This window comes from Oryza sativa, chromosome 8 (genome assembly GCF_034140825.1).
Source record: "Oryza sativa Japonica Group chromosome 8, ASM3414082v1".
Taxonomy (NCBI): Eukaryota; Viridiplantae; Streptophyta; class Magnoliopsida; order Poales; family Poaceae; genus Oryza; species Oryza sativa.
The window spans coordinates 26782501-26796317 of NC_089042.1; the positions used below are offsets into that span (position 1 = coordinate 26782501).

A 13817-nucleotide genomic window follows, 5' to 3' on the forward strand; every position below is an offset into this window, starting at 1 on the left:
CATCCCCAAGTACAACCTTAACCGATCTGTTATGTGCACTAGAAATAACCTGTATGAATTTATCATTATATCCTCGTCGTACGGTGCAAATTAATCAAGAGTAGCTGTCAATTGTACTCCATTAGAGGAATTAATTAAAGATTTGCTGCCAACCTTTTAAGTGGTCCGTCTGAAAAAATTGATTTTCGCAGATGGATAATGAAAACCCATCCCGGTTTATATTTTTCAGGTGGACATTTGGCTTCGAGAATCATACCGTCTGAAAAAAATAAAAGACCAGTGTCACTAAAAATCTGTTTTTCTAGTAGAGACAGATGGGTTGATATGACGAGTTGGCGACGCCCTACGGCGCCTATGGGTTTACTATGCAGGAGCGAGTTGAAATGAGTTCGTGAATTTATTGTTCATGGCTATATATATTATCTAAACAAAAACTAGCTAGCTTGTTGAGTTTTTTTTCCAACTAGCATGCTTTAAGCTAATCGATCTCGTATGCTTCAAATAATTAAGTGTGTTGATCAGCGATTTCGTGCCAGGTGACGGCACCACCACTCTTTTCTGGTCTAACCAGATTGAGAGTCGCTCGGTGACTTTCCTTTGCACCCAACCTTCTTCTTGTTATGCCACCACGTATCCGGGCTTTGCGCACGGTCCTCTTGGCTCTCGCCGATAACTTCTGGGTGGGGAACATTCATGGCACTCTCACGGTCCCTGTCATTTCTTAGTTACTCGCGCTCTAGGACGCATTGCTCCCTCTTCAACTCACTTCAGGTTCAGAGGACCATTTTGTCTGGCGTTGGACGAGTGACCAACGATACTCGACAGGCTTGGCTTGCCATGCGTTATTTCTCGGCCAACAATCCTTTGCTTGCGCCAATCTTCTTTGGCAAGCTAAAAGTCCCGTTAAGTGCAAATTATTCCTGTGGCTTGCGTTCCAGCAACATTGTTGGACGGCCGACCTTCTTCTCAAGCGGGGTATCAACAGCCACTCGGCCTACCCCTTCTACGCCCAAGAGCTGGAGACGGCGAACCACATCCTTCTCGATTGTGTTTTTGCTCGTCAGGTCTGACGCCAAGTCTTGTCTTCCTCTGGCTGGTCTGACCTCGCCTCTTCTCTTGGCTGCTCGCTCTAGGTCTGGTGACTGCCTTCCAGGGCACGCCTATCAGAGCATCTTCGCAATGGTTTCGATTCTCTAATCCTCTTGATATCCTAGCAGGTGTGGAACGAACGGAACTCTAGATTTTTCGACTACTCACTCTTTTCAATTTTGGTGGTATTGGAGTTCATCCGTTTGGAAGGTCGTCTCTAGTCTTTTGTCGGCGCTGCTGTTTTTGGAGTATTTCTAGGATTTTAGTGGGCTCCACCACCACCTTCCCTCACATTAGGAGTCTTTTCTTTTCCTTAAAGTTTTTTTTTCACAGTTTTCCCGTTTCCATTTTTTCATGTACGTTGGCGACAGTCTTTCTGGCCATTTGCGTTTTGTAATTCTCTTTTTAATATATTGACGCGTAATTATTTCGCTCGTTCATGAAAAGTGTGTTCGGTGATAATGTGTGTGGGTATGAGTGTCTCATGTAATCGAAAGGGAAAGCTCTGCCGTCACTTGTCCGTATATGCCATGGAGGATGAATGGATAAGCCGCGTTTGAAGAAGCTAAGTATCCAATAATCTAATTAAACATTTAATTCAGAGATTATTGGTGGGAGAGCATATACCAATTAACAAACTTAGCTAATAGTCATCATCCAGTTGTTCATACATGACAAAGAGAGAGTTAGGGGACGACGTACAGCTCCCAAGTTGTAGTACAACTTGACCCTCAAAAAGTCAGCACTTGTACTGCACACCATGCGTAGTACGTTCGTTCGTTGATGCACATATATATGCGATGGCCCGAGCAAGACTTCACGCTTTTATATAGTACAATATATTTAATTTAGTTCCTTACTTATTGAAAATTTGATCTGACTTGTCAATTTAGAATTCATCTCCCGCTAACACACGTCACTGGATTATATATTATATCAATCAATACTTGTTTCAGTTATAAAACTTTTGGGAAAGTGATTTCATCCTCGAGGGGATATCCTCTCGTTTCGTGCATGCCACCTAAATAGTCATAAGAAAATATAAAATAAATGGCAACATAGATTAATATGAAATATATCGTTTCACAAACATGCAAGTTTAAATTCAACTTCGATAATTTGTAACAAAAATAACAAATATTATTGTAACAGGGGGATAACGCCCTCCCTCCTATCCGGTCGAAACACCTAAAATAGTTTACGGAAAGATTCTAAGTGTAAAACAGGAAAAACACTCTCGAGTTGGAAAACACTCTTGAGTGGCTTCTTATCAGTTATATGTAACTCATCTTGCTTAAAGATGAATTCTAACTACATGGCAGGTAAACCCGGGCGATTGGAAAGTTGATGGAGGATGTGCGAACCCTCGAGAATAGAAGACATTCGGCTAAGAAGAACTCGAAGGAAAAACCTATTCGAGTTGAGATCAAGTCGAATAGTAAAAAGTAAAATTCGATCAAACTTTTGATATCTGGACCACTGATATTAGAACAAGCTTATAAAATCTAACTGTACTTTGTAATATTATGACTTCTCATGGCAAATTTATGGACGTCCTTTTAAAAATATGGATATTCGAAATGTAATTGATGATCAAAGTTTAATAAAATTTTGTTCTAATAAACTGTAAATATTTATTACTGGATAAGGTAAAACGTACATCTAGCTTAACCTAACATCATCATATCCCTTCTTTTTATAAAACTAATATCCACTGAATACCTAAAACTCAACGTGAAACATATTATTTATTAGCACTATTAAAACACATATGCAAGCATGCCATATCAACTCATTAAGCACATAAAACTTAACATGCAAGCATATAATAATTATATTTATAATTTGTTTCATTGTAAAACTAAACATACACATACTGGATCATCATTCTCAAATTAATCATCTATTATATTATTAAAGGAATAGAAAAAGGAGCCTCCACATTCGCTCACATAACCTAGAAATTCTCATATTAATCGAAGAAAAAGAAAAATGCAGACTCCATATAGAAATACAATTTAGAAATAGTTGAAATTCGGAATTAAAAAATAAGGAATATTAGAAGAGGAGACTAGAGTCCATATAGAAATACAATTTAGAAATAGTTGAAATTCGGAATTAAAAAATAAGGAATATTAGAAGAGGAGACTAGAGTCCATATAGAAATACAATTAGGAAATAACTGAAATTCAGAATTAAAAATAAGGAATATTAGAAGTAGAGTATAGAGTCTATATAGAAATACAATTAGGAAATAATAGAAATTCGGAATTAAAATAAGGAATATTAGAAGTAGAGTATAGAGCCATATGAAAAAGCATAGTCCATATAGAAATACAATTTAGAAATAGCTGAAATTTGGAATTAAAAAATAAGGGATATTAGAAGAGGAGACTAGAGTCTATATAGAAATACAATTTAGAAATAGTTGAAATTCGAAATTAAAAAATAAGGAATATTAGAAGAGGAGACTAGAGTCCATATAGAAATATAATTAGGAAATAACTGAAATTCAGAATTAAAAATAAGGAATATTAGAAGTAGAGTATAGAGTCCATATAGAAATATAATTAAGAAAAAAACGAAATTCGGAATTAAAAAATAAGGAATATTAGAAGTAGAGTATAGAGTTCATATAGAAATTTAAAACTAAATAAAATTCAGAATAAGCATAATAAAATGAAAAGTTGTGTTTAGAGTCCATATAAAAATACAATTTACAAATAACTAAAATTTGAAATTAAGAAAAACATGGGAAGAAGAGTTTAAAGTCAATATAGGAATACAATTTAGAAGTAACTGAAATTTGAAATTAAAAATTAAAGAATATTAACATATGAGTTTAGAGTCCACATAGAAATACAATTAGAAATAATAAAAATTCAGAATTAAAAAAGAAATATTAAAAGACAAGTCTAGAGTCCATATAGGAATATATATATATAATTTACAAATAACTAAAATTTGATATTAAAAATAATTAATAACTAACACGTATATAAAATACAATATGAATATTACACATTAGTAGTTTTGTAAAGTTATTGCAAAATTTAAAATTACGTTGTCATTGTAATATATTTTAATAATATAATGAGAAAACATATATACTATTATATGAGAGAAAATATAATGATGCTAGCCGCGCAATCTGCGCAGGCCACCATATTAGTTTTTATAATATATCAATCCGAGTCATTTCATCATTTCTCCATTATCTAACATATATCCAGCAGCAAAGCATTGGGCATCCCTAAACCCGAGTTTACTTTAACACACCTATAATATATAGACGTGTATATATATATAAGCTCTCACAATCCAGCCTCCTACCTAGTGGCTGGCCCAGAAGTCGATCGATCGATCGTGACGGCGACGGCGCGAGCGACGACCATGGCCAGGACGATGACGATGAGGGTTTCTTCGCTCCTTGTCGCCGTGCTCCTCCTCGCCGCGCTCTCGTTCCAGGCGTGCAGCGGCCATGGCGGCATCAACGACGGCGACGGGCAGGTCGACGCCCCGGCAACGCCTGCGTCGTCGTCCGGCGTGTGGTCCAAGGGGCTGATCGCCGTGAAGGTGTGGTGCCTGGTGATCCTGCTGGTGTTCACCTTCGCCGGCGGCGTCTCCCCCCTACTTCTACCGGTGGAACGAGAGCTTCCTCCTCCTCGGCACCCAGTTCGCCGCCGGCGTCTTCCTCGGCACCGCGCTGATGCACTTCCTCGCCGACTCCACCTCCACCTTCAAGGGCCTCACTACCAACCAGTACCCGTTCTCCTTCATGCTCACCTGCGTCGGCTTCCTGCTCACCATGCTCAGCGACCTCGTCATCGCCGCCGTCGCGCGGAGGAGCGCCGCCGCCGGCGTTAGCGACAACCAGGTCAGTGAGCAGCAGCAGCGGCAGCAAGCCGAGGGGGCGGTGATGAGCCGCAAGGAGGAGGAGGCGGCGGCGGTGGCGCACCCGGCAATGCTGGTGAGGACTGTGAATTAGTTTGGGTGGAAACGATCGCACTAATCCTGTGCGTCGCCTTCGTGTTAATATATATGTGATGGGAACAGCCCCCATCGTGGCGATACAGAGTTCGGCGCAGCTGAGAACAACCGAAGCCGAGATTGATGAAACGACTGCATGCAGTAACAGAAAACAGAAAACAAACTCTAACAAACATCTGTTATCGCATGTGGAGGAAAGGCTAACCTGATCCGCATGGATAGACTAACCTAATCCAAACTAACCTCAACAACTACATGCATGCAAGCTGTCAGGTCGTGATCACATGATCCGAACCTTTCATGCTAACTAACACCCTCTCTCAATCCGGACCTAACCAGGTTCAGATTGCTTTTGAAATTCTCCAGGAGTCTTACTGACAGAGGTTTAGTGAATCCATCTGCAACTTGATCATTAGTGGAAACAAAATCAATTTCTAGAAGTTTCTGACTTACCCGTTCTCTGACAAAGTGATAGTCAACTTCTATGTGTTTCGTTCTGGCATGAAACACTGGATTAGCTGACAAATACTTAGCTCCAAGATTATCACACCATATTTTAGCAGCTTTTGGACTTTTAATCTCTAACTCTGCAAGTAAAGTCTGCACCCACATTATTTCTGCAGTGGCATTGGCAATAGCTTTGTATTCTGACTCTGTGCTAGATCTAGACACAGTGGCTTGTTTTCTAGCATTCTAGGAGACCAGATTTGAACCCAGAAATATTGCAAATCCTCCTGTTGATCTTCTGTCATCTAAACAGCCTGCCCAGTCTGCATCAGAGAAGCCACTAACTAAAGTAGATCCTGACTTATGAATTTCAAGTCCTAACCGAGTGCATTGCTTTAAGTACCTAAGAATCCTTTTCACAGCAATCCAATGTACAGTTGTGGGAGCATGCAAGAATTGGCAAACTTTATTAACAGAGAAAGCTATGTCAGGTCTAGTAAGAGTCAAATATTGCAAAGCACCAACAACACTGCGATAGTGACTTGCATCTTCAGGCCCTAACAATGAGCCTTCATGAAGAGAGAGTTTCTCACTTACTGAAAGAGGTGTATTAGCAGGTTTACAATCTATCATGCCCACTTTCTTCAATAAATCATTGGCATACTTGTCTTGATTCAGTACAATGCCATTCTGAACCTTGCTTACCTCTATTCCGAGAAAATAATGCAGCTCACCAAGATCTTTGAGTGCAAATTCCCCTTTTAGATCCTGAAGTAAAGCTGCAGTGGCCTTCTCTGAAGAGCTGGCTACAATGATATCATCAACATATACCAGAACAAACATAGTTATATCACCTTTATTCAGAAAGAACAGAGACGTATCAGCTTTTGATCCTTTAAAACCAAGGTCCATCAACTTTTTACTTAGTCTAGAGAACCAGGCTCTAGGTGCCTGTTTTAACCCATACAGAGCTTTATCAAGTTTACACACATGATGTGGCTTAGTAGGATCCTCAAAACCTGGTGGCTGTAGCATATAAACTTCTTCTTCTAGGTACCCATGCAGAAAGGCATTTTGAACATCTAGCTGTCTAAGACTCCAACCTTTAGACACTGCTAAAGACAATATTATTCTGATAGTGGCAGCTTTAACAACAGGGCTAAAGGTATCTTCATAATCAATACCATACCTCTGTTTAAATCCTTTTGCTACTAACCTTGCCTTATACCTATCTAGGGTACCATCAGCTTTCCTTTTAATTTTATACACCCACTTACAGCCAATAATATTTCTCCCTCTCTGAGGAGGAACAAGATGCCAAGTTTTATTCTTAACTAAAGCATCATACTCTGAATCCATTGCTAGTTTCCAATTTTTATCCTTTAAGGCTTCTAAATCATTTGTAGGTTCACCTGAAGCAGTAAACCAAGAATGCTTATATTTAATAGTACCATCAGTATATACCTTTTCTTTGCGAACTCCACTTTGCAACCTGGTGCGCGGTCCTGCCGGTGCCTCTGAAACTGTGTCAGTCACATCTGCATGCTGTAATGTATTAGTCTCATCTGTGACAGCCTGTGCATGTTCCTGCGCTGGTGAGGACTGCTCCTGCTCCTGCACCACCTGCGACTCCTGCTCCTGCACCGCCTGCGACACTGAGTCTTCTGCTGTCTCCTCTGCTAGCGATGATGCTGCCCCCCGTGGCACAGAACCAGGTGTGGGACCCGGATGACGGCCTGATGACGTGGCCGTAGGGGAGTGGTGGACGACACGGTCTGGTTCTGGACCAGAACTGGCATCCAGAGGAGGCGTCGCCGGCGGATCTTCTGCATCAGCGGGATGTACTGCACCATCTCTATGTGGCTCATTAGCACGATTAGATAAAGCAGCAGAAACATCAGCAGATAATGGATTAGTCACTGGATGCATGCATTGTTCATTCCCAACAGACCGTATGGGTCCTAGCAGTTCAGGAGTGAGAATATCAATCTCAGAACGAAGACGGGCACCAGCATTGGCATGAAGTTCAGTGAAGGGAAAAATATTCTCATCAAAGACAACATCGCGAGAAATATAGATGCGTCCTGTAGAGACCTCAAGACACTTGAACCCTTTATGCATAGTGCTAAACCCAAGAAAAACACAACACTTAGAGCGAAATTGTAATTTGTGGTTATTGTAGGGGCGAAGATTAGGCCAACAGGCACAACCAAAAATTCTCAAGGAGGAGTAATCGGGTTTTTGTTTGAACAGTTTTTCAAGGGGACTAATATTATGGATAACTCTGCTAGGCACACGGTTAATAAGATAAGTTGCCGCCTGAAAGGCTTCATCCCAAAACTTTAATGGCATGGATGCATGAGATAGGAGAGATAAACCGATCTCAACTATATGACGATGTTTTCTCTCAGCCGACCCATTCTGTTGGTGAGTATGAGGACAGGAAACATGATGAACAATGCCAATCTTAGAAAAAAAAGAGTTAAGGGATTGATATTCGCCTCCCCAGTCAGTTTGCATGGCTAGAATTTTTCTATCAAATTGACGTTCTACCATGACTTGAAACTCCTGAAACTTGTCAAACACTTGAGACTTATGCTGTATGAGATAAATCCAAGTAAATTTACTAAAATCATCAATAAAACTAACATAATATTTTTTTCTTCCAACAGACTCTGGAGCAGGTCCCCAAACATCAGAAAAGACAAGTTCTAAGGGGTGTTTGGAAACACTGGAAGAAATAGGAAAAGGTAATTGATGACTCTTTGCTTGTTGACAAGCATTACAAACTGACTCACTAGACAAATCTGAACAGGGGAGGCTAAACTTATTGACTACTTGTTTAACCGTGGTAATGGAAGGATGACCAAGACGATGATGCCACCGGTCCAAAGATAGTTTGATGGCACTGTAGGCTTGCTTCAAGGAGGAGTGTGGTAGAGGATATAGCCTGCGCCATGATCTTCCCTTAAGGAGAGTTTTCCTGGTGATTTGATCCTTAAGAAAGAAATAATCACGATGTAATTCAAGAAAGGCAGAGTTATCATTAACTAAGCGATGTACTGAAACAAGATTTTTCTTAGCTTGAGGCACATATAAAACATTTCTAAGGTGGATATTACGACTATTGGGATTATGAACAATAGCATGACCAATATGACTAATATCCATACCTGCACCACTTGCTGTGTGGATTTGTTCACCACCGTTGTATTTTTCCTTCATAGTGAGCTTGTCCAGCTCTCTCGTGACATGATCTGTAGCACCAGTGTCGATGTACCAATTTGTGTCAACTCCATAGGAGTTAACCGCTGCAGCTGCAACATGCTTGGCGTCAGGAACGTAATCCTCGTCGTACCTATACCAACAATCTGCTGCCGTGTGCCCCCGTTTGAAACACACTTGGCAGATTGGTCTTTTATCAACGCCTCCTGGTGTGCGGCCTCGACCACGGCCACCTCCTCCGTTGCCGCGACCATGGCCGCCGCCGCCGCGCGAACCTCCTTGGCCACCATTGCTGTTGCCACGCCCCCCGTGGCTGAAGCCTCCACGGTTGGCAACATTGACGGTGACCTCCTGTGCGCCGCGGTAGATGGCTTGGCGAGCTTCAAAGTTCAACACTTGAGAGTACAGATCACTCACAGAGATTGGTTCAACCCGAGCGCAGACAGCCGACACCACCTCGCTGTAGCCCTCGCCAAGGCCGGTGATGATATACTGAATCAGCTCCTCTTCATCGATCGGGCGACCTCCGGCAGTAGCCATCTCATCTCCTAAGGATTTCATTTTTGCAAAATACTCAGGAGTTGACATGTTACCTTTCTTTGTATTGGTGAGAGCAAACCGAGTGTTAATCGCTCTTGCTCGTGTGTGGGTGGAGTACATCTGCTCGATGGCGCTCCACACTTCAGCCGCGGTGTCGCATGTAGCGACCTGCATCAGCACCTCTCTTGTCAGCGATGAGAGAAGGTACCCCAGAACTTGCTGGTCGGTGGCTTCCCAGTCTTCGTGGGCTAGGTTCGGCTCCTTCTTGGTGGCGCCATCTTTTGTGACAGCGATCTCTGCCGGCGGCCGCTTGGTTGCACCGGTGAGATGCCCCTGAAGCCGCGCTCCTCTGACTGCGGCGCTTACTTGCACCTTCCAGAGCGCATGATTTGCCTTCCCAAGCTTCTCTGAGATTGGGTGGCCTTGGAACGGATTTGTGGCAGCCGTACTGGACGACGAGGCCATGAGTATTGATCTCTTAGGGAATTGATCAACGCTCTGATACCATGTGAATTAGTTTGGGTGGAAACGATCGCACTAATCCTGTGCGTCGCCTTCGTGTTAATATATATGTGATGGGAACAGCCCCCATCGTGGCGATACAGAGTTCGGCGCAGCTGAGAACAACCGAAGCCGAGATTGATGAAACGACTGCATGCAGTAACAGAAAACAGAAAACAAACTCTAACAAACATCTGTTATCGCATGTGGAGGAAAGGCTAACCTGATCCGCATGGATAGACTAACCTAATCCAAACTAACCTCAACAACTACATGTATGCAAGCTGTCAGGTCGTGATCACATGATCCGAACCTTTCATGCTAACTAACAAGGACATCGTCGTTCGAGGACGCCGTGCTGCTCATCGTCGCGCTCTGTTTCCACTCCGTCTTTGAAGGGATCGCCATTGGTGTCTCAGGTCAGGACAAAGCTTGTTGCAATCTGATTCATTTAAATTCAGTTCTTTTAACTAATTAAATTCAGTTTGACTATTTTTTTTTGCTCCAAGTCTCTGGGACAAAATTCTGTCAGTGTGCAATTAATGTTCATTGCTAGCTGACTCATTTTTAGGCCAATTGTTATGCTAAAACCTAGAGTTGTTTGTTCTGTCTCCAGATATTTCGATCTCTTTGATTTGGCTAATTGATCATCTCATCTCACTAGTTACTTGAATTATTTGTCCTCTTGCTTAATCATTCTGACAGCTGATAAGTTACAAATTTTCAAGGCATTAATTAATTTCAATACAATATTAGCCTGTTGTTTTAGCATGATCAAAATTACGGGATACATTATACATAGACAGATGATGTAACGATTAATTTCTAGCTAGCTAGTAAAACTGCATGTGCTATATAATTTGAACGATGATATGGTTTCTTGAAAATCTTGAGTGATTACTGGAAGAAAAGGAACAAAAATTGGAATGTATATATGGATGAAATAATTGGACTCTCTGATGTCAATATGAGATGAATTGCAGCGAGCAAGAGCGAGGCGTGGAGGAACCTGTGGACGATCGGTCTGCACAAGATATTCGCGGCGGTGGCGATGGGAATCGCGCTGCTCCGGATGATCCCCAAGCGCCCCTTCCTCATGACCGTCGTCTACTCCCTCGCCTTCGCCGTCTCCAGCCCCGTCGGCGTCGGCATCGGCATCGCCATCGACGCCACCTCCCAGGGCCGCGCCGCCGACTGGACCTACGCCATCTCCATGGGCCTCGCCACCGGCGTCTTCATCTACGTCGCCATCAACCACCTCATCGCCAAGGGCTACCGCCCCCACCACCCCACCGCCGCCGACAAGCCGCTCTTCAAGTTCCTCGCCGTCCTCCTCGGCGTCGCCGTCATGGCTGTCGTCATGATCTGGGACTGATCCATCCATCCTAGTATTACACTGCTCCATTTCTTCAATTCCTGCGCCCATGTATGTATGCTTAATTTGGCTTGTTTAATTAACTGTATGTACACATGCTGCATGCATGTTCGATTTCTATCACCCCATTCATTAATCGTGGCCGAAACAGTTCATGTCCACTAATGATTGCTGTATCTATCTACATATATCAAACCGTGAATAAAAGTTGTTATAAAACGTACTGTTGGTTTCGTTGGATCATTTTTTCTGATGATGAAAAATATCGCGTGAATTTGAGTGCGCAGAGACCAACAAAGAAAGGAATAAGATCACTTTGACTCCCTCAACTGACCACCGAATCTAAATCGTATCCTTTAACCGCAATAACAGAAATCTTGAACCCCCAACTTACAAAACCGGTACAATTTGACCCCCTTGGTGGTTTTGGAAAGTGGTTTTGCTGATGTGGCGCACACGTGGCAGTATTGACTTAGTCTTCGTCCCACGTGGCATTGACGTGGCACTGATGTGGCATTAAAATTTAAAAATATAAGCAGGGTCCATTTGTCATTCACACAAAAATAATTGTAGGCCCCACTGACATGTGGGTCCCACATGTCATCCTCTCTTTATCCCTTCTTCCTTCTCCCTCTCCTCCCTTCTCTATGTCTCCCTCTTTCTCACATGTGGGCCACCGGACCAATCAAACCAGGAAGCCATGGCGACCACGCCGACCACCACCACCACCACCCTCTCCGCCGCCCGCCTCCTCATCCCCACCGTCGCCGCATCGCGCGCTTCCTTCTCCACCCTCGCCCTCCCGCGATCTCCCTATCCCTCTCCCGCTCCACCGCCGCCGGTTGCCGCGGCCACCTCGCCGAGCCATGGCGACCACGCCGACCACCACCACCACCACCCCCTCCGCCGCCCGCCGCCGCATCGCACGCTTCCTTCTCCACCCTCGCCCTCCCGCGATCTCCCTATCCCTCTCCCGCACCGCCGCCGCTGGCTGCCGCGGCCACCTCGCCGGCGCGGCCTCAAAGTCCAAGGGCGCAGGAGCAGCGGAGAACAAGAAGGGGCAGGAGCAGGAGTAGCAGGAAGCGTTCGCGACGGTGGTGGACGGTGCGGAGGAGGCCGGGAAGGAGGAGGCGGGAGGAGAAGGAGGGGATAAGAGCCCCGAGGCGGTGGCAGCGGAGCTGAAGGAGGCGGAGGCCGCGGCCGCCGCCGGCGGGTGGTGGGCCGGCGTCGCGTAGGAGATGTCGAAGATCGAGTGGCCGGTGCCTGGGAAGGTGGTGGGCACCACAGGCGTCGTGCTCGGCGTCATCGCGAGCTCCACCGCCGCGCTGCTCTCCGTCAACGCGCTCCTCGCGGAGCTCTCCGACCGCATCGCCGCTCGAGCCCTCGCCTGCCGCCGGCTCATGTCAAGGGGAGAGAGAGAGAGAGAGAGAAATAAGGGAGAGAGGAGGAAGAAGGGTGGTGAGAGAGAGGATGATATGTGGGACCCGCATGTCAGTAGGGCCCACAATTATTTTTGTATGAATGACAAATGGGCCCCGCATATATTTTTTTAATTTTAATGCCACATAAGCGCCACGTCAATGCTACGTGGGACGAAGACCAAGTCAACACTGCCATGTGTGCGCCACGTCAACAAAACCACTCTCCAAAATCACTAAGGGAGCCAAATTGTACCGGTTTTGTAAGTTGGGGGTTCAAGATTTCTGGTATTGTGGTTGAGGGATACGATTTAGATTCAGTGGTCAGTTGAGGGAGTCAAAGTGATCTTATTCCACAAAGAAATGATGCGGCCCAAGCCCAACACTACGGCCCATCTCTCCGGAGCCTCAGAGCTGGATGCCCCTCTGCCTCTGCTTCACTGCTTGCATTGCATATTTGCATACAAACACTTCTGGATATGAGAAGCTCAGTTAATTTGCATTTGGAAATATATTACTCCAGTAAAGACTACCTCTCCTCCACCATCCATGCGTCTAACCAACAATGAAACGGGTCATCTGGAATTGAAAGGTGGCAGATAGCACCACACGATTATACAATTTTTCAACTGCAAAACGAACATTACCTCGGACATTAAACACGCATGTTTCAGCTGGAGACATCCAAACTACTACTCCCTCCATTCCAAATTGATCTACATATAGTATTTTTCGGTTATTTCTAAAAGATCTACATATTTGTGTTCATTTATTAAGTCTATTCGTTATTTGTGTATTGGAGTAAATGGACATTGATGTATGCATCCATGCACACAAGTATTTATAACCCACATGCAATATCTTGATTTGCTATTGGCTAGAAAATATTAGCTGCATGGTTTTGATTTTTGCTGGCGGTCGATTTAACAAAGCCGTCAGCGAAAATGAATTTTTGCTGGCGGTTGGTGGAAGACAACAGCCAGCAAAAATGGATCTTTGCTAGTGGCTGGCTTAAGACGACCGCCAACAAAAATTCATTTTCGCTAGCGGTCTCTTGACTGGCCTTTGCTTTGTGGCGCTCTAAATTTCGCCAGCAAAAACTCTAAAATGGCCGCCACGAAAAATGGTTTTCGTAGTAGTGATACAAGGAGTATTCGAAGACTAAAACTCCTCTTATAGTGTGAGAAAATTATCTTTGTTTATTAAATATTTCTCGGGTCCGCTTATATAGG

The 13817-nt window shown here is 43.9% G+C and overlaps 1 pseudogene; it reads left to right on the plus strand.

Annotated features, from left to right (window-relative positions):
• The first annotated feature begins 4411 nt into the window (after positions 1-4411).
• Positions 4412-11410, plus strand: LOC107277394 (zinc transporter 1-like; annotated as a pseudogene).
• Positions 11411-13817: the final 2407 nt, after the last annotated feature.